Source organism: Lutjanus erythropterus, chromosome 8 (assembly GCF_056507025.1).
Source record: "Lutjanus erythropterus isolate fLutEry1 chromosome 8, fLutEry1.hap2, whole genome shotgun sequence".
Taxonomy (NCBI): domain Eukaryota; kingdom Metazoa; phylum Chordata; class Actinopteri; order Lutjaniformes; family Lutjanidae; genus Lutjanus; species Lutjanus erythropterus.
The window spans coordinates 40,297,825-40,320,418 of NC_139324.1; positions in this window are offsets into that span (position 1 = coordinate 40,297,825).

A 22,594-nucleotide genomic window follows, 5' to 3' on the forward strand; every position below is an offset into this window, starting at 1 on the left:
TAATGGAGTCTGGCGACAGCTGTGGCCAAAGACATGATGTTTTTGGATCATACCATTCTCATCAAAGCGATTTCTCAAGAAGGAGGGAACTTCTTCAAACTTCAAGGATGAACTGATTAGATTTTGGTGATCAAGGTTAAATCTCATAGAGACCTCACAAAACACATTTTTGGCCATAGCTCAAGATTTCATATAATTATGACAAAAAATGTTTTTTTTGGAAAATGGTCAATTTGTGTGTATTGGTCAGGCGTTATTTAAATTGTCTGGGTTGGAGACCATAGTTCTGGTCTCACATGGGAAATGAACCCGTCTCTTGGGTCAAAGTCCTGTGTTTGTTTTAGCCGTCCATCTACCCCACCTCCTCTATGTGGACCACACACTCACCGTATACTCATAAAATCTGACAGCTGGTCTGCACTACAATGCACGCTAATTGTTAAATATTAGTTCTTATTCTCAGATATAATATAACTTGATCATATGCATTTTTTCATGCAGGTAAATTTTTAATTCCAACATACAATAATCAGGTGTAAAACCATCATTCTACATGCAATATGAGTATACCCTTGGTGCAACGGCAGAAATTCACCTGCTGAGTCTCCTTATACTGTAAATACTGTGCCCGTTTTTATATTTCCCCTGTTTATAGTGTTCCTATTTCTAAATATTTCCTCTTGCTTATACTTTTACATTTTTTTATATTTTTTATTGATGCTTCTTTATATTTTTGCTATCCACTTTGCTGCTCTAACACTATACATCCCCCTGTTGTGGGACAAATAAAGGAATGTCTTATCTTACGTGGATTTTCTTCCTCTTTATGCTACACCAACAGCCCGGGGTGTCTCATAAAGCTGCAGAGGGGTTTACATTGAAGCCCAGTGCGTCGCTTTCAGCTGTGAACGACAGTTCGGCATTAAAGTCGTATGATGACACCTGAGCAGGTTCCATTCACTGAAGAAGACTGTGAGATACAGTTAAAAGGGAAAACCCTGAGATTAGAATATTCAACCACAACACTTCTGCTTCAGAGAACTGATTGCAAACAAGCATCAACAAAAGATGATGCTTGAACAGAGCCTGAGACGTTCCCTCTGTCTTCTTTGTTATTCAAAATATCAGGACATTTCTATGTGTATTTGTACTATTTTACCTTTTGTACAGATACAGCTGATGTTATACTCACTGATATGCAATGCATGGGCTGCTGGTGCTATTCATGAACATCAAATTATACTGTATGAAATTCAAATCATCTGCAAGACCTTTAAAAACACCGCTCTATGCAAGGACTGGCCCACATCTTTATAACTCCACTCTAAAATGAAACCACATTTCTCAACCTCTGGGTTAAAATATACTGTACTTTTGATTTACTGATCCTAGACTTGCAAGCTCGAATTACTTTCAATTTATGACAGTCATAACACAGTTTGAATCTTACATGGTCGCACAATTGGAAAGGATTTTGTTGTATAATGACGTGCCTTGCGGATTTTTCACTATATGCCATCATGCATTTACAATCACATTTGTACCTCAGTAGTCTGCTTGACTACATTTTGCTGCATTATTCAGTTAAGCCCTTGGTCTGCAGTCTGTGGAGCAGCAGGGGGCCACATTGTGGGGACAACAGTGCATTCATGGTCACCACTAAAACGTCAATGACACGTGAGTATTGTAGAGTACATAGATATGCCAACACATTGGTACAGAGTGGTACTGCAAGAGCACAAAGATGCGTTCTCATTGATGCTGGGCTTGAATATCTCTGACCTTGCAGCAGTTTAACAGAATGTGAGTGTGTCCTCTTGAGATAACAACTTAATTTACACAACAAGATCCTTACAAATACAGAGCACTGACTTTAAATTTTGTGTAAAGCAAAAAACGTGTATTCAGAGTTTCACAGAAATGTGTGATTAAAGGAGCTACATACAAAACATTCAGACTCATAGGATGTGTGTATGTGTGTGTGTTAGTGCATACGAGTCCCTCTCAGTCGTACATAGGTATTCAACATGGCGGCCTGCTATGTAAATTTATCATATTACAACTAAACAATACAGTAACATATGTTTCAGAAATCATTAGGCAAGACTGAGGTGATGCAGTAACAGCATATTGAGCCATCTCTGATCAACACCGCTTAGTTTGACCGTTTGATTGAGTTTCAGGAGTCTCCATCACAAACAGTCATGTCTAGAAGGGAACCCTTTTTATTGTGCACGTTGTAAAAAAATAATTATATTGTATTATTCAGAAATGCTTTGTGTAAGATTTGGGAAGATTTAGAGAGAGAAACACCTGGTTAGGGTTAAAGATGACAGTTTAGGTTTAAATGATCACTCTTGTGAGATCTTTTTGCAGTTATATTGTGACTGCAATATGATTTGTGATATAGGAAGAAATGCTAATTTTTACATCATTATCCTCATTTTCATGTAAAACAAATCATTATGGTGTGATTTTTGCAGGGATCTGTACCAAACAAAAATGTTTTGTAAAAACAGGATGTGTTGGCCAGGACATTTCTGCAGCACAATATTTCATTTAAAATGGTAGTTTGACACATTTTGCATTTAACACATATTGTGCCTCCTGCGATTTGAAAATTGACACAATCTACATTGGAATTTTGATAGAATTTTGATGAATTGTTCAGCCCTAGTCTGGAGTTACCTTCTAGACCCGAGAGCCAGAATGGTGGCTGCATGGTTACGAATATTTCTCGTTTTACAACTAAATGGTCACTAAACATTTTAAGTGAGACATAAATGTTGGAGTAACAAAATCTTGATCCATATTATAGGTGTTGCAGCCTGATCACATTGTTGTGAGCAGCGTGACTTGCGTGTTGGAACTGAAGTGAGCTGAAGTGAACTGATTTGGACTGAGAGGTACGCTGAGAGGTATGGTGTTCGGGCTTATATAGTGTTGGGGGACCATGGCCATTTCACGTCCTGAACACAGAAATCATGAGAAACAGCAGGGTTGCCAGGTCTGTGTGACGAGCCCAATGGCAGGAACGTGTGTGTACGTGCTGAACTTTAGCCAGTTTGGTAGGATTTATGTAGAAATAAAAGATTTTATTTCAAATGTGGATGGTTTTTCTAGATATTATTAATGTAATTTGCAAAGCAAAAAAGGGCCACCCAACCAGCCACCAGAAATCCAGTATCCCAATTCTGCAGAAAAAGCACAGAGATGGCAACCCTGAACAACAGTTAACGGTATAAATGATAGGTCTCAGTCTTTTCACACATTTTCAGCAACTGTGTTCTAACATATATAATGTGTATAGAAGAAAAAAAAGTGAATTCCCTTTACATAGACTTTAAGTTGAAATATTTGACATACTTGGACATGAATTTGCACTCATAAGTCACAAAGCAGATCCGTCACAGAGTGAAATCATTCCTCATGTGCCAAGGCTACTGACATAATAACACTACAATAACGTGGACTCCACTGAGAGGAGTAATCAAAGGAAAGTTATTACTTTGAAAAATCTCAGAAATATGAGCAATGTTTGACCTTTCACTCACCGCGAGTGAAGGACAATCTTAAATAAACTTATCAGCAAATTATGGACTTTCATTCCTTCGTGGGCATCAAAGTACCTATGCAACTAAAGAATTTACTGCTGCAGGGACTGACCAACATAATGCACAACTTGCTTTAATTAAGAGTTAATTCCTGTTGGTCTCAAGGGCTCTTCTTTAAAAGCACAAAAATGAATAAAAGGTCAGCATGTCTGAGGCTTTTAAGTTTTGTTCGTGTGCGGCTTGAGGCCTTTATTAAAATGAGCTGCATGAATTCTCTGTGAGGCTCACTGCGATCGCTGGTTTGCACAGCGCAGTCTCGGTAACAGAGCTCTCAACCCATTTGAGAAATCACCCATGTCCCGACCTGAAGAATTCATGTTTGGATTCACAGACTGAGAATATGTGACACTGGACAGGATAAGGTGTCTAAACATAGCTGCTCCTTCATTCAGATGAAGGCTGCTCAACCAGGGCACCAAAGAAAGAAAGGTCCTATCACTTTTAGTTTCTGTGCTCCATAAAGATTCTGATTCCTTTTCATTTAAAGAGCTGAATTTGAATGTTTGTGATCAAAGCTGCAAATTCGATTGCTGATCAAATTTGCCTTATCATAAGCACAAAAGCTGTGTGGAGGTGGGTCCATAGTCAGTCAAATACAATGCTTGCGAGTGTTGAAGCCACTGTGGAGTTGGAAAAGCAGAGGTATGGAGTCCATATTTTCATGAGTGGAGTAGGCATGTCAGGTATTCAAGAGGAAAACATTCCAAGACTGCCAGTTTGCTTTGGAAGGTCTGTCATTTATCTATGACAAAAAAGATATTCTTTCTAACAGCATATGCAAAGATACTGTAGATTGTGCAAGAACTAGTACCAACAATTACATCTGGACCCAGATGCCAAAGAAGCAAAGAAACTGAGTTCATATACAAAAGCTGCACCAAATATTTTTTTCCATATCTTGCATAATATACATCCAATATGCTTAACTTGTGGGAAAGGACCACACATGAGTGTAGGTCTCTACAGAGATTTTACATTTTAGGCACAGAGGTGAAACCTTGGTCTTCATTTTGTGTCTTTTGTTGAGAGCGATTTGCAAGCAGTGCAGGATTTTAAACTGCAACAGTCTAACACAGTTACACCCAGATATCTTCTTTGTATCACATCCCATTCATCCTCGCCAATATTTACATAAGTTCATTTTGCCATATATTTGTAACATCCTGCGAATTCAGCACATCAGTTTGACTTAAGACACTGTAAAAAACAGTTATAGATTTTTTTGGGTTGGACCACATAGAAGTACAGTTGAGGACAGAATTATTACCCCCCCTATGAAATTTAAAGTTTTTTTCAAAATTTTCCTAAGAGCTTTTTTAACAGAGCAAGGAATTTTCAACATAGCGTTTCTAAACAAACTAGTTCATTTCTATTTGCACACAACATAATAATTTCAGAAAAAACAAAAAATGACCAGGGTCAATATCATTAGACCCTTAAGAACTGACCTTTTTATTGAACCATAGCACAAACCACTGTTGTGCAATGATGTGATTTAACTTTATAATGCTCAAAGCTTGTAAAATCAAGTTGAAACTGAGGGTTATCTTCCAATTTACGCACAGTGTAAAAACTTCAGTAAGGGTTCAATAAGGCCAAAAACAAAAGAAATCAATTTAGACTTGAGAAAAAGAATTGTTGATGCTCACAAAGCAGGAGACAGATATACAAAGTTATTCACAGCGTTTCCAAGTGTGAAGAACTGGAGTGAGAAGTATCATCAAGAATTCAAAGACAGCCACACAGTAGAGAACAAGCCTGGCAGAGATAGGAAGTGAAAGGAAAGAAAACTAGTGAGGGATGTGTCTAAAGACCCCAGAACAGCTGCCAAGACACTAGTGAAGGACTTAGCCAAGTCTGGAATTGTAGTCTCAAAGAAGACAGTCACGAGAGCCCTGCACAGGAATGAACTGTGAGGTTGCAGACCAAGAAAAACTCCACTTCTGCAGAAGAGACACCTTCAAGCCAGACTGAAGTATGCTAGGGACAACCTGGAGAAAGATTATGCATACTGGAAGCATGTCCTTTGGTCAGATGAGATGAAACTAAAGCTGTTTGGCCGCAGAGACATTGCTTATGTTTGGAGATAGAAGGGAGAGGCGTATAACCCAAAGAACAGCGTCCCCACAGTGAAACACGGTGGTGGGAGTATTATGCTGTGGGGATGCTTCAGTGTGTCTGGAACTGGGAATCCCATCAAGGTGGAAAGAATCATGACAAAAGACGGATATGTGAAGATTTTGAAAGAAAACCTCGAGCAGTCAGCCGCAAAACTGGGTCTGGGTCGTCGCTTTGTCTTCCAATGTGACAACGACCCAAAATATACGTTGCTCCTGGTGAAGAACAACCCCCAGAAGACCAAAGTGGACGTTATTGACTGGCCTGCACAAAGCCCTGACTTGAATCCCATTGAAAATCTGTGGGGTGAACTGAAGACCAAGGTCCATGCCAGAAGACCATCAAATCTGAAGGAGCTTGCGAGTTCCTCAGGAGACGTGTCTGAGACTTGCAAACGACTGCAGGCTGTTATCCAGTAAAAAGGATACACAACTGACTATCATCATTCTCACTCTTCTTAACCGACCACTAGGGGCCACAAAAGAAGACATCTGCTTCAGTTTGAAATCTTGTCTCAGCTCAGGACAACGTATGTGGAGGTCATGTTAATGATGGTGGAACTATGCAAATCTCTGTTGGTTGCATCTGACAGTTGTGGTGGCATTGCAGTAGGTGCTTCACCATTTGTTGCCTGTTGAGGATCTGCACTCTACTGAGTGCATCCTTCTAGTTTATTTTTCTTTCATTTATTCATTTTTTTGGGTCTGTGTGAGTGAATAACAACAGAGTGAAAACATGTCACTTCCACAAGAGGGACTGATAAAGGACACCTTCTTCGAATGCTTCTTGGCTTTGAATTCTGTCGTTCTTATTCTGATTTTTGTAGCTACATAATAAAAAACACAACATACTGTCTACTGTATATTCAAACACCAAGATGAAATGAAAGAAAAGAAGTTATTCCAAATTGGAACGTGAGTCAAACTCTCACAGCATGACTGTGCCTTTTTCAGATGCTGTCAGTAGTGCAGATGTCAGAGGAGCTCCACTTTCATCTCCATAAATGAAACTGAACAGTGATAACAACGATCCCAGCAGATCAAAAACCGAGCTGAGCTCTAGGAAGTTTTCCTGCATATTTGCCCGCAGTCTCTCACCTTTGCTGTAGCTGTCTCGCTCTGCAGCCAGAGGGGAAAGTCGTCACTAATTAACATGTCAGAGCTGGCTGCTGCCACACGAGCTCCAAGACACTGATTGACTCGTGGCCTCAGGCCTCTGGCATGAACTATTCACAATGGACTCCAACACGTCTTCAGGCAGAGACAACAACGCCACAAGGCCTTATGTTGTATTTATGCAACTTAAGATATCTTTGTGTCATTGGCAACTCTGCCCTTTTTGTTGTAGTGTGAGATCGGCCAGTTGAGTAGGGATCAGACAAGAAAAGTGATACCGTGCATAAGGAGCGAGATTTTACTTGCCAACCTTGAGACCTCAAAATTGGGAGGATTTTGAAATCAAAGAGGGGAGTCTGGAGGTTTTCTGCAACAAAACTCAGGAGGAAAAAATTTCATAGTCTTTGCTTCTGCATTCTGGTGTCTTTTAAAGGTGGAATCACTGTCCGAGCTGTTTGGAAATGCAGCAGAAAGATGTCAGGATGTCAAATACCGACATTTTGGATTGGTCCCGAGCGTCCTGAGCACAGCAAAATAATGACAACATAAGGAAATACAGGCAGACAGCAATGTCTCTGCAGATACCACCACACACTACAAGTGTTGTAAGTGATGAGTGAAAGGGATTAGGTTTATATGAGTCTATACATTAGTTTTTAGGAAAATGTTGTAGTGCTGCAATGATTAACAGATTATTGATCTATTTTTAAATTAATAATCTTTGGGTTAACAAAACACTTAAGCATTTCATCTTAGGTTTTGGGCAACACTGATTCACATTTTTCACAATTTTCTGACCTTTAACAAACCAAACAACTATGGATTAACCAACAAATTCTTTGGATTATTTTGAATAACCAGGTCATGATTTTTGGAAACAGACAATAATTCTGAATTTTTCAAATACAGGAGAGAATGCAAATATCTCCAAAATTCAGCATGTCACACCAAAAAATTTAAATGGACAAACAGCTCTACAGGCCAGGAAACAGTAAGATTTTCCAGAAACAGGCTGTGATAAGACAAAAAAAAAAAAAGAATGGGTGACAAAATTTGTTCTAAAAATACGGAAGAATTGTGACCCGAGAGGAAACCGGGAAAGGGCGAAGAAAAACGGAAGTCTCCTGGGAAAATCAGGAGCGTTGGCAAGTATGAGCAAGGTGATCCCGATGGAAATATGGCTCATGTGCATCCAATCCCTCACCTGCAGATCTGCTTGCACTGCTCATCTCCAGGTCATTTCCATTTAAATGGGCAGAGTTTGTGGTGGTGAACTTTCTGAGACAGAAGACATGAGTGGATTAGCTCCACACATGGCTTCCCTGCTCTCACTGAGGTATGGTAACATGAAGGACACACGTGATGAGTCTCATCAATCTGCAGCCACCATACGCACATTTAACACGGGCCTGATTAACCCCATCATGTAACAATTTGACGCCGTCGCTGCTTGTGTATGCAATACCACGGCTGCATGAGCAAGCCAAGAGCCCTCACCTGCCTGAGAGTGAGCCAAATCCACAATGAGCTCAGCTGTTAGATTTGATTATGATATAAAAAGAAAAAAAAGTAGAGCCATCACAGAAACCCAGTGAAAAAGAGTCTAATGCTGAGTATGGACAAAGTACGGACAAACATACCGCAAAAGGGAGCAAACAATGTGCAGCAGCGTGAGGCACAATATCTCTGTCTGTGGAAGCTGCTGGAAAAATGCTTCGATTTCTGCTCACATTGCCAGAATTATCTGTCTATTATGGTCTACATCCCTGCAGGGGGGTTTTATTATATTTATAAATTGTGCACATGGATTATTATAATTTGAATTTCAAATTATTAATATGTACCCTCAAATTAATAATTCTCCATGCCCCCAAACTCTGCACGTGCATGCTTTGCAGGTGATGGCACCTTGCTATTCCAGTTCAAGCACTGATTTACTCTAAATGTGTTTCCAGTGAATCCAATCATGAGGAAAAATATGAAAGCAAGATCATTTTAATACAGAAATTACCCCTGACAAGAGACATTTTTGCAATGAGGTGGGAGGAAAAACCCCAAAACAGCACCATCAACAATGCCCACAACCAACTCACCACATAAATACAGCAGTATTTATATTTCATTACTTTCAACATCATTAAAAATATTTTATATACCAAACAAGCAACAAATTTCGCTCATCTGCTACATGAAAGTAATTTGCAATCAATACCATGCATATGAGTACACATAAATCCAGCCCCATTATGGAGCAAACTTAGCAACCAGCCACACTAGACATTACAGTATGCCTGACAGCAATAAAACCCCAACAATTCATGCTATAATAAATCGAATCTCAAGCGGTGCCAGCACCGAGCTCAGCATATAAAAGCCAAAACTGAGCAAATAGCCAGCAGCAACAGCAGCCTCAACGTTAGCTTACTGACATATAACAAGCTGAAGCAAAGATATCACTGCCAATGCAGGAGAGCACAACCAGCATATTGTTAACAATGTATACTCCATCCACTGTATTAAAGGTGCAGTACACAACATTCAGCCTTTCTAGCTGTCAGCAGACAATTATGTTCTAGGTAAAGATAAAACACTCCCTTTGTGTGTTGTAATCTGAGCTTCTATGTTTTTCCTTTCTAACTACTGATGCACAGTAGTCTCTCTTTGTCTTCTCTGTGTCTGTTGTCAACATGGTGGCCTGATGAGTAAGTTTCTCATATGACAGCTAGGGCTGTGATGGCTAAAAGGTTTTAAAGCAACATATACCTGTGTGATGGTGGTCTGTTTACTTTGCGAGGCTGCTGGATTAGTGAGAACACATGAGCATGCAAGAATCCATCTTACCAGCCTCCAAGTTAACTGTTTCAATCAACGTCCTCGGATGGGTGTGGTTGTAGGTGTGCCGACAACAAGCAGCTTCCATGGAAACGACTCGTCTTGAACAGACAATGGCATAGATGTGGAGACGGCATGAGCTACATTTGAACCGGAGAGCATGTCCATGTGGAAAGAAAATCAGAGAACGGCACTGAAAAAAAAATGTTTTCCTCTTCCGGCCAGCTTCAGTTAGGGCGAGCTGATCTGACTGGTTGAAGTTATCCTGTGTTAGATGTCACAGACAGTTCATCCACTCACTTGTACAATGTTTTTTCTTCTTTTTAAAAAGCCCCAGCACTTTTCCAAACACTCCAACAAATGCAACTAAGATCTGAAACACAGGATGACACCAAAGGATGACAAGAAAGGCAAAGAACTAATCAGGCACAGGTGAAACAAATGCTAATCAAAAAGGGCAGGAAAAGGACAAAGACAGGAAGTAAAGTCAAGACACATGAAGGAGGACCTGGACTACAAAATAAAACAGGAACTAACTAACAAAGAAACCCAAACCATGACAGGTACAGGTTACTGTGAGTTAGTTCATAGATTCATATATATATATATATATATATATATATATATATATATATATATATATATATATATATATATATATATATATGTATATATATATATATATATATGAATGTGGTTAGCTATTACTCTCACTGACAGGTAAGAAAATGTTATGTTACTCAAATGTGGATCCTGCAAATACAAATGCATGTACAGCAGGTGTATTGTGTTGTCCAGATTTTACACAGCACACACAGATATGTGGTCTGCACAAATCACAGCCCAGCACTATGTATAGAATATTAATAACAGAGCAACACATAAATATACGATACATACAGGCAACTAAGACGATCCCACAGCTGAACATCTGTATCCATGTCACCCACTCATTGGTAAATAATAATCCAGGAAAGCAGGAAAACAAGAAGTGTTAAGTGGTAAGAAACCAAATCAGACAGAAAGACTTGTATAGTTGTTAATGTGTTAAAGTTAATTCATTTCATTCCGATTATATATTGTGCAATGTAATAGCCATTACTTTTTTTGGCTTATTTTATAAGCCAACCAGCCAAGGGCATTTTCATTCATTTATTTAATAGAGCTTTGTTTTTTCATTTCCTGGATTTATTGTTCTGCATATCTGCAACTATCTTGATTGACAAAGTAATGAGAAAATATGTTTTAAAATAAAACTACTCTATAAAAACTACGATTTAACTCAACAATTTAACCTCACAAACGTTTCCTTTTTTTTCTCAGCTACAGTGTTACAGTTTAATGTCAGGACCCCATCAGATGCTAAAGGACTAATTGCACAAGTCCATTAGCAAAGAAAGTTTTTTTTTTTATCTTCTAGTTTTTCATATGTCCTATTCAATCTGATGTAACTGGAACAGCGCTTGTGAAGGTCATCCAGAGCCGGCGTACCCATATTAACGAGCTACAGTCTTTGCTAATGGAGGTACAGTAATAAATATTGACACTGCTGAATCATTATGATCGAATCGCAGGGTCTCGCGGCGGCGGCTGTGTACTTGGTCAAGTTCATTTTTCCTCATCTGTTACTTTTCATCTTCTCCACTTTCACACTCCATTACTGCGTGTCTGTGCCTGGCACACAGGCGATTGCAGATCAATGTGGATACTGTGTGCGCGCCTCCCCACCGCTGTTACTCATCCTTCACACCCCTGTAATCAATCAACCATGGATACATGTTAGCCATCAATAAATACTACTATACCATAATAATTCAAAAGTTTAGAAGGCACTTACAGGCAAACAATGTGAAGAACAACGCTTTCTATTGCAGTAGATTGAATTAACACACTGCAGTCAATATAAACATCATTTTGATACAACAATTGTTTCAATAATGATTTCTCAACTAACTGTGCTGTAATAGAGGCCCACTGCTTATCTGATGTGATCAGTTTCCAGGTTTGGGAGGGTTACTTTAAAAATGTATACTGATACAAATAATTACTGATTACCTGTTTAAAAAAAAGTGATCAGTAATCTAAGACAAGTATCACAATATTAAAGTGACTTGATCACTTTCACTTTTGGATTACCTCAATACCAAATGGTGAAATTGTTAAACCTAATATGTTTTATGTTCATTGTTAGGATTATTATTTGTTTGTCCAGATTTTTCTTCTTCTGATATGCACAAATGCATGTTTAGATAAAGTTAATTATGGAAAGTTTAAGTGTACTTTGTTAAGTAGCTGTTCATACTTCACATTCAAACTTCAAGTAAACTGCCGTACGTAGTAGTCATAGAACTGGTCTGTGTAGCTAACATTAGCGGTTGGTCTGTGTAGCTAACTTGCTCAGATCTGTAAATGTTTCTTTAAATGCTGAGGTCTTGGATGATGGCAGTATTTTCACAGCTCCAGGCAGAACTGTCTCTGTACTGTGATGTTTTATGATTTAGAGACAAAATAATGTTAAAGTTTCCACCCAGGGAAGCTTTTTTTAGAGGCCATTATAATAAATTGACTGTAAGATTTGCTGGTTCAGCTGGTAGCTGAGATTAGAGTGAAAGTAAGATACTAGATGTATCTGTAATCCGATTACACATTTCTTCTGTAACCGTAATGAAATACAGTTACCTTTTTGTATCCTAATGTAATCAAGTTACATGTAATCTGTTACTTCCTAAGCCTGCCTATTTCATCAAAGTAAATCAATACAATCAGTACAACAGTTTACGTACATTTTTACATTTAGAGGATTTATACACTAATAAAATAATAAATGGTGTTTCTTCAATTAATAGACAAATGCTCTTTTTCAACAGCAGTCTCCATGTGGCTGACCCATATACTGTTGTAACATTTATAGCTCATAACATCAGTGGAGGGACTTCTTTGATTAAGCCTGGGTAATGGACAAGACAGAAATGCATTGTAAAGCACTATCGTGCCGGCTCCTAATTGCCTGATGACTTTAATTAAACTTCAGGCTCTTATTCTTGACTAATCACACAGCCTCACTGTTCCCAACCCTCCTATAAATGGTACTCGCATGTCTTTTTGCAGATGTCAGCAGTCCAGTAATAGCAAGTTGGTTCAAAAAAGTGGCTCTTAACACGTCTCATGCACTGTACACAGACGAAGCACGGGTGTAGTCAAGTGAGACAATTTGTCACCAAGCAGTTACCATGAAGTATAAATCAATACGCTCTCAAGCAGCAATGGATTCCATTTCATTTCTCACATTAAGTATCAATTTATTGCACATTACCGTCTCTCCATAATATCTCCTTAACATGTGCAGAAGCTATAAAAAGCCTTTTGTTCTGTGCACCTCCGACGATGTGCCGCCTACGAGGCCAGTGGTTCTCAGCCTTTTCAAGCTGTGACCCCCCCCCCCCCCCAACCCCCCCTCCAGAATCATCAGGTTAGTGTTCAAGACCCCTGCAAAAAAATCCATACTGCAGAAAGTCAGGGTGATATTTCCAGAGCTCGGTGAGAGCTCACAGCTCTGTTGGAAACGCCAATCCCCTGCGTTTCTCAGTGGAGGGTGCTGCCGTCAGACTTTCAGGCGACTCACCTTGAGACACGGTCTCTATTTCCTGTCCAGACCTGGAATATTTTGTCTAAGGAGCCAGTAGTTGTTCTATATGATAGCAGCAAAACTGGTTAGAATACTGGGGCACAAAAGCACAAAAATATTTGCAAATATTTGGGATTGTTGTGTTCTTTACCCCAAATCAAGATAAAACATGATAGATCAACTTAAAATGCATACAAACCAACACTCACTGGCCACTTTATTAGATACATCTTGCTTGTACCTGGATGGACCCTCTTTTGCTTTCAGACCTGCCTTAATTCATCATGGCCTCTGATTTTGGTCCAAATTGACATGATAGCATCACGCAATTGTGGCAGATTTGCAGGCTATTTGAGTTACTGTTGCCTTTCCATCATCCTGAACCAGACTGAGGAAAACCTGCCGCTCTCTGGATATTTTCTCTTTTTCGGACTGTTCTCTGTAAACACTAGAGATGGTTGTACGTGAAAATCCCAGTAGATCAGCAGTTTCTGAAATACTAAGACCAGCCTGTCTGACACCAACAACCACGCCACGCTCAAAGTCACTTAAATCACCTTTCTTCCACATTCTGATGCTCAAGTTTGAACTTCAGCAGGTCGTCTTGACCATGTCTTCATGCCTGAATGCACTGAGTTGCTGCCATGTGTTTGGCTGATTATATATTTGCGTTAATGAGCAGTTGAACAGGTGTACCTAATGAAGTGGCCGGCATGTAAATATAAGTAAGCTATGCAAGCACCTCATTTGTCTGTGTTGACATGCTTTTCTGTAAGAAAATGGAAATAGTTTACTAAATTTAAATGTAAAATTACTGCAACTTAATTTTCATTCTTGGGTGAACTATCCCTTTAAGTATTTTTTAACACCAGTATTTATACTGTAACTGAGTAATATTTTAGTAATGTAACAGTACTTGTACTTAGCACTTCTACTACCACTGGCTTTAACCATTAATATGGTGGTTGCTCTGCTGTATTTTGCACATTTTTGATTGCTTGTCCCTTATCTTGAATGTCATTACGGGGCTGATGCTGAGAGATGCTTCCTGGCTCTCATTTAATGCTACTTGCCTCAATATTTTATTTTATTTTCAACAACCATCTGGTGACACCAAGAAATGATCTTAAGGGTACCAACCGCCAGGTTAAGAAACACTGTAGTTGGGTACTGTTTCACCACAACTAATTATATGAGTATATACATGTGCTCTGTTTAGCTTTAATGATTCAGCTACAAAATAAAAAAAAAAGACAAACAAACAAAAAGCCTTGCTCCCTGCAGTAGCAGCAAAGGCACTCTGACACTCCGAGGAGAAGCTTTTATTTCTGGGGGTCCTGGAGTTAATGCCTTACTTATATATTTTCTAACCTTTAAAATTAAGCCAGCTTTGTCACAATTTTGCACACAAATGCATTTGCTCTGCTTGTAACCTTTAGAAAATGGCAGACTATGGGCTGAAATAATTCAAATTACCCATCAAGTATAGTGTGGATTTTATAATAAGTGTAGTGCTGGACAAAAATACAAAAGCTGCATGAGTTGAATGAGATTATAGCAAGTGGACGATCAACTGTGAATTCAGTTGTTTTTTCAGTTTCATTTATTTTCACCTAATGTAGGTCTACATGTGGTACTCTCTGGACAGCATAATACATAGAAAATGGGAACAAACTGAAATAAATGGCACTCAGAAGGTTTTTTGACATCCATTTATAATGACACTGAGGAAAATGTGTTTATTTAGCAGATAAATCCATCCAAATACACCAGCCGACGCAAGCTTTGAAAACTGAGACGTGCACTAAATTGAAATCTGTGGGGAGGATCGTCTCCTCACTGCTGAACATCCATACATTTACATTTAGGGAGAGTCTTAAAGGGATAGCTTGGATTATTTGAAGTGGGCTTGTATGAGGTAGTTACAATAGTTAGGTTGTATTACAGTTTGGAGAGGAGAACCAGCATGGGAGCTAAACAATGAAAGCAGTAATTCTTGGAAAGCAGTAATTTTACCTCACAGGACACAGGAGGTGCTGGTCTACTGCTACCTCATTTCACACACACACTAACACAAACAATCAAACTGTTCGAAGCAGCTGTAGACCAGCAGCTCCCCATCCTGCAAGTTAAAATTACAGCTTTTCCAACCTATAAAGGCATTTCTGTCATACCTGACACATGGGTTTCTGTGATCTCTACATCATCAAGATTAGGGATGAACAATTTTGAAAAAATATCTATTTGCAACTATTTTGATTGATATTACGATTGTAATATTATAGGTCTAGAAGTCTGCAGAATCTGATTTGTAGGACAAGACATCTCTGCCTCGCAAAATTCATGTTTTGCCTTTGACAAATATTGCAGCTCCTGTGATCTAAAAATTGCAGAAAGCCATATTGCAATTTTGATAAAGTTTCAATTAACTGTGCAGCCCTAATTAAGATCAATACTGTACTGAAAAACCCATTTTGTGCAATCTGAGATATGTCTTCTGCCCTCTGGTGGATCATCGCTGCACTGCAGGCAGCAACCAGCCTGTGAAGGCAAAATCCAACATGGCTGCCTTCATGTGGTGAGTTGCACATTTTTGGCAGGGAAATTTTTGATAATTTTGAAAAGGTTACAGTAAGAACAGTTTGAATATTTATTCAATATTACTATATTGAAACAACCTAATACCTCAATATTTTGTACCTTATTTCATAGTAAAACCTTTTGAAAATGTATCAAATATGATACAGCGGCTATTTAAGATATTTTATTTGTGAATCTGTCATGATACAATCTGCATTATGCCTACCACTCTGACAAACACACTGTTGAGTGATTAAAGATCGAAATATATTTTAAGATAAATTGAGAGTAGAAACTTTTATAGGTGTTTTTATATATATGCAACCTGCTCTCATTATAATTACTTGGATGTTGCAAACAATTACTAGTGAGTGAGCATTTGCTAATAATTGTCTTTTTAATTGATTTTCACTGGCTAGCATGAACTGTATGTTATCAAATATGATACAAACAAAATATCCTATCACCTCTCATAATCATGTCCAGAAAAACGCAGTGTTCTTAAATGAACTGAATGCTGCTTAGTCAGAGTTAGTCCCTCTTTTTAATACTTTTCAATGGTTATATATTTATAAAACCCATAGACAGACATAAAAAGTGATCACTAGCATTGATTTATGGGGAAAAAAATGATGTGTCTGGATACACACTGTACACTTACACTGATGTTGATTCTTTCAGGTGGACCTGTTTTTCAAGTGGCTAAAATACATTTTGCTGCTGATCCCACCCACTGCAGTACATTGCTTAGCTTCTTTGCTGGTGCTCCTCTCTGCTTCTCCAAACTGGAGACGTGCCGGCCTCCATCCACTGTAGGTAATACAATGACTATCAATAGGTATGTCATGCAACTCCACTTAAATAGTCCAAACTATCCCTTTAAAGTCACTGGAGAGCTGCATTTATAATACGGAAAGTGGATTAACTGATAGGGTTTGCAGGATGATCAAAAGTAATGATATGTACTCTATGGCTCATCACTGTTATGAAAAAATGTAATTCAGTTTGCAAAAGAGGAATACAGAAAAGGGTCGAGCATGATGTTTACAGGTCAGTAGATTAGTTCAGAATTCAACCAACTCTGCCTTGAAGAGCTCCAGAGTGCATTTATGTGAACATAAGTGCTTTGGCACCATTATGTGGTGGTACGCTTTGACACCAGTTACTGTATTTAATTCAGAGAGATCAAGCTGAGATGAGTGGCTGCATTTTTTTTTCTTTTTTCTGAGTTTCAAACCCAGAATGCAGACGCTTCCTCACAAGGCACAGGCTTTATCAGTGAGGACAGGATCCACCTTGGGAGTGTAGATGCTGAAGAGAGATTTGGAGGAATAAGGTTGTCCCAGCTGGGAATATACAGTAAAGATCAGTGTGGTGATACAGTAGGAGCAGCTGTGGTTTGGGTCTGAAAGACAAAACGATGACATGACATTTAAAGATCAATATCCACCAGCTGATTCATCAAAGACGAGAGGCTAACAGAGCATTTAGATACGGCGATGAAGTTTCATTCTTTGACAGCGTGGGAAATTTGTGGATGAAAACTGACAGCCGGGGGGAGAGCTGGAGAGTAATAGTAGAAACTCGCCAACAGATGAGGGGTGAAATGTGAGAAAAGTTATCTTTCTTTGTTGATTTTTTTTTTCGCACAAGCCACACAACACTCAAATCTGAAACCGTTCCAGTTGCTCCAGAAATACAGAGGGATATCAAAAGAAAACATCAGTGGTCTGTGAGCCTGTGACAGAGATGTTTGAGATAGTGAGCACAGGGCATCGCAGTGCCTTATCTCTGCAGTAAGACGTGGACTCCAGCACTGAAAAATAATTGGAAGATTTATTTTGGTGCAAGACCGACTGCTTTGTCTCCATGTTTACAGATGGTGCAACACTGTGCACCATAGCAGAAGCTACAGCAGATATCTTACTTTACCAGCATGAATCACATGTACTGTAGCAGCCTGATGCAGTATTATACTACAGCTGCAGCCTGAAAACAATGATACTCATGAATAAATGTGTTCTGTATACATGTACAGTGTCTGTATAAGTGCCTTTATGTGACTGTACGATCTCTTCAACAGCCTGGAGCCCGACTGCAGCAAATCTCACATATTTCTGGATCCATCAGCCTACTTTTGAGTACACATTCATGACTGTATGCAGAAGGACAGCTGTGAATCACAACACCTTGAAAACCTTTTTTTATGCCTCCACAGCTGTGGCTTCAGGCATTGTGTTTGGGGGTCATCCCACTCTTAAAAACATTGTGAGGGATTTCTTTAAACTTGGCACAAGTGACCACTTAGGCCAGAGACTGATGACTTTATTGGTCAGAGGTCAAAGGTAATTGTGACCTCATGTCCATCCCATTTTTGTGAAGGCATTACTTACAAAATGCCTTGGGAGAATTTCATCAAAATCTGCACAAATGACAACATTGACTCAAAGATAACTTCATTAGATTTTGGTGGTTCAAAGGTCACTGTGACCTCACATCCATCCCACTCTCACGAATATGATATCTCAGGAATGCTTGGAGGGAATTTCTTCAATTTTGGTACAAATGTCCACTTAATCTCAAGGATGAACTGCTTATATTTTGGTGGTTAAAGCTCAAGGGTCAAGGTCACTGTGAGCTCATGTCCATCCCACTCTTGTGGGACCTCTTGAATTTCAAGAATTTATACACTAATTATGACAAAATTTCATACACGTCTAAAGGGATACTAGCAATGCTAGCAAGTAACTACTTTCATGTAACTAGTTATGCCATTAATCCATTATAGTTACTGACCACATCCAAATACTCTTCTTGGGTCGCTTGACAGAGGTTAGGGCACAACAAGACTTTTGATAAATAATCATCAATAATGTGGATATAATGACTAAGTGGATCAAGGCAAATAAAAGAACATCTACAACAGTCTGGTAAGTTCAGAAAACTACATCACTTTACTATATTGCAGCCTTTTCAACTAGGAAAGAGAACACTTATCCACAATATGATGATATTCAAAGTCTAAGATGATATCTAGTCATATCACAATATAGATATACTGGCCGGCCTTAGCTGGAGAGATAATGAGGTAAACCAGAAAAATAATGCTTTTTAACAGTTCATGTTTTTTTGCAGAAGTCAATTACACATTAACAGTTAGCGAGGCCCACACAGCTCTGAAAAGATGGCTCCTCTGATCTCGTTTGTTTTCTATGAAGAGCCACCTCGTCTTTCAAGCCTGTTTTCAAGGTTCAAAGGGAAATTTTGTTGAAAGCACATCAACAGTAACACCATATGAATGTTGTCCGTTGAAATGTCCCCTCATTATTTCTGATGCTACTCTTGATTTTCTAAGAACTTTGAAGTGACGCAGGTTCTGTTCAATCACAAACAAGAAACAAACAAGAATGGCCGTCCTTAGCTTTTACATGTTGAGCTCTTCTCATATCTCTGTTTTGGCATCCTCTTCCCTCTCTCTTCCTTCTTCCAGCCTGTGACCCAGAAATCGATCTCAGCAAACCATCTTGAAGGATGTGTCAATTCCTAAAATGCACCCCGAGGTGAGAGGAGGCATGCTGAAGGAGCTGTGAGTGAGGATGCACGGCTCCTTTCTGCCTTTTTTCCCCCGTGACGTATAAAAGACACATGAGTAGGACCCTGCAAATGTGTCCCCTCTGTACTGATTGTTGTATTAATGATTTAAAATGATCAAATGCACATCAAACTTTCTGCACTTCACCATTTATATAGCACTTAAGGCTGTATCAGACTCAGAATTTTGTCCATAACATTCAATTTGGCTGATCAGTACCATCATTTGACAATTCCTTTTTTTTTTCTTTCAGTTTAGCAGCACACTGAGCTCATATCTGCCTACATGAGTAAACTCACATTGTAATGCCTCTTAATCATCTTTGATATTAAAACATCAGATTTCCACATAGCGTTCGGTGCAGATGATGCACTGCACTGTTTCTATCACTCTTCTCTGCTTTCATCACAGTTAGGATTTTGTTTTGTAGTGAGTTTGAGACTCAGTTTGTAAAGCTTACAGCCTCTCATGCTGTTGCATTGCTCTGTGTACAATTATGCAGCTAAGACTTGTTTCATTATGTCTCAGTTGACAAGCGGATGTCAGGGTTTCCTCCAGAGAAGCTGTTCGGCCCGGTGATGAGAAAATATCAGGGCATTTCCTCTTTTTTTTCTTGTTTTTTTTTTTTTTGTGATGGTGGCCAGCCCTAAATGAAGTCATTGCTAAAAGCTGCCTTGAGATTTGAAAATGTGGCTGTTTAATGAATACGCCTCCATCTGGCTCAGTCTTTAAGGAGCTCAATGACTCCAAAACTGAAAGATAAAATCTGTGCAAAAACAAAAGATATTATAAATATAATAAATATCCAATTAAATATATTTTATAAAAAATATTAAAGAACATGTATTTTAGCCTCAGCAAGCCCTTAAATCAAGCATGGTTGACTTCTGTGACTGATGCATTCATTAAAAACGTCCTTTTAATGTTGACAAAAACATATTTCAGGTGGCATTAAGCTTGTCTGGCTGTTTTATGTGAAGAACAGTCTGTAAGAGATGATTATGAACTGAGGTGAGTTTAAGACTAATTTCATTCCGATGTGTCATTTACATGTAAAGCCGATCTGAGAGCAACATGGTTATTTGCTTGGAGGACTGACTGAAGCATTACATTTGTCCCACGCTGGTGTTTTTTTCATCCCAACAACAGACAATAGTAACAATGAACAATGTCAATCCCCAGTCTGACTGCATCTGACTCATTTATCCAAAATTTAAAAAAAAAACAGTTGGCATTGGTAGAGGACGTGCGTGTTTTTCACAATAAAATACAGTTACTCTAAATAAATGTATCTCTGTGTAAAGAGGGAAATTAGGAAAGTTCCCTATTAGAGCTGCACAAATTGGTTAAAAAAAAGTATCGTAGCGATTATTTTGACTAAAATTGTGATTCTGATGTGCAATTATTAGTGGAAATGACCAGTTCTGCATTACAATTTTCATGTTCACTGGGAAAAAAACATATAAAGTGTGATGATGTGATGTTTATTGAAGTCTGTACAAAACAAACAGTTTTTCTTTCATCTGGGGAACAAGATCTTTAGGTCAGGTCATGTCTGCAGCACAGCAGTGCCTCATTATAATGATGTTTTCTCACAGTTTTCCTTTTCCTCCATTGCGACTTGGTTCTGGTTCTGTCATTTGAATATTGTACTTGGCCACGTTGTGATTTTATTGAGATTAATTGTGCACCCTATTTTCTATTAATGAATAGAAAATTAAACTTGTCAAAATTTGTATTCCAGTATTCTGTATTCTTTATTTTTTTCTGTATTTAAAAGCTTCTAACAGAATAACTTCATTAATCTCTTATTTGCATTTTATGGTAAAAAGGTCATATTTTGACTGAAATTGCAATTGTGATATGATTAGTTGAAACTGATAATTTTTGCCTGTCAATTTTCATTGTCAGTAAAAAAAAAATAGTAACTCATAACAATGTGAAACCTGTTTTACATCTGGAGAATAAGATTTTTAAGGTCAAGTACTTCATTGTAACATTGTTTTGTCACACATTTTTCTTGTGTCAAAAATTGCAGATGTGATTTCTGTTGATTTGGACGCTGCACTTGACCATATTGCAATTTAGATTATTTTGCATTAATTAATTGATTGTGATTAATCCAGTAGTTGTGGAATTCCGGAGCTTCTAGTGTTAATGCACATTCTCCTACATCAGGAAATGTGTGTTGCACTGCTGCAGAAAACCAGTTTCGTTCTCCAACACTGCTGTACCATTTTTCTTTCTATTTCAGTGTGAGCTCAGGAAAAAAAAAGAAAAAAAAAGAGAATTTATATCAGAACTCTGTGGATTACTCATAAGGTACTGCAGTCATGAAATATAATTAATGAACTGCTGCTGTGTTTCTCTCCTTATAGGGCTTACAGTGAGAAGGTTGAAAGTCAGGTTCGAAATGATGTAAAGTAAAACCTTTCAACTCGGCTCCGCAGAAAGCTCTGTGATTCCTTCAAGCTGTTGGGCCCCTGGAGGCACACAGCGGCACATCAGCGCGGAAGGTAAAAAATGAGCGTGATTATTCTGAGCTAGCCAGTCATTACTAGACAGCCTAAAGAAGACCGAAATACATTCATTATCTGACATATCACACGTAGGATGTATACCCTACAGCTTGCATTGAACACTCTGGTAGACTGGACACACATTTCAGTGTGTGAAGTCGTCCATCACGCCGAATCTGACAGGTTCAGCTTATTGATTTTACGAGAGAGTCTTGCTGGGAGTTATCTACGGGTGCCATCAGAGACCAAAGAATCTCCTACTGCTTAACATTTATGGGATCACTAACTCTCCAAAACTTCCTGTAGTTTCCTTTTTCCCCTGTTCAGACTGTAGTGTACTGTATGAAAAAAATCAATGAAAGACTTGGGGGGAGGACTGAAAAAATTCAACCACGACTGAATAGTTTGAACTCGTGAACTTAACGAGCATTTTGACCAAGGATAAACTTCTCAGTCATGGTGCTTGCTGAATTATTGGGACTATTTTAATATTTTAAAAAAAATCATTATTGTTGTACATCCTGAACAGTAATTCACAAAGAATATCATACTTTTTAAAAGATAATAATCCCAAGCTCTAGACATAGTTTAATGATATA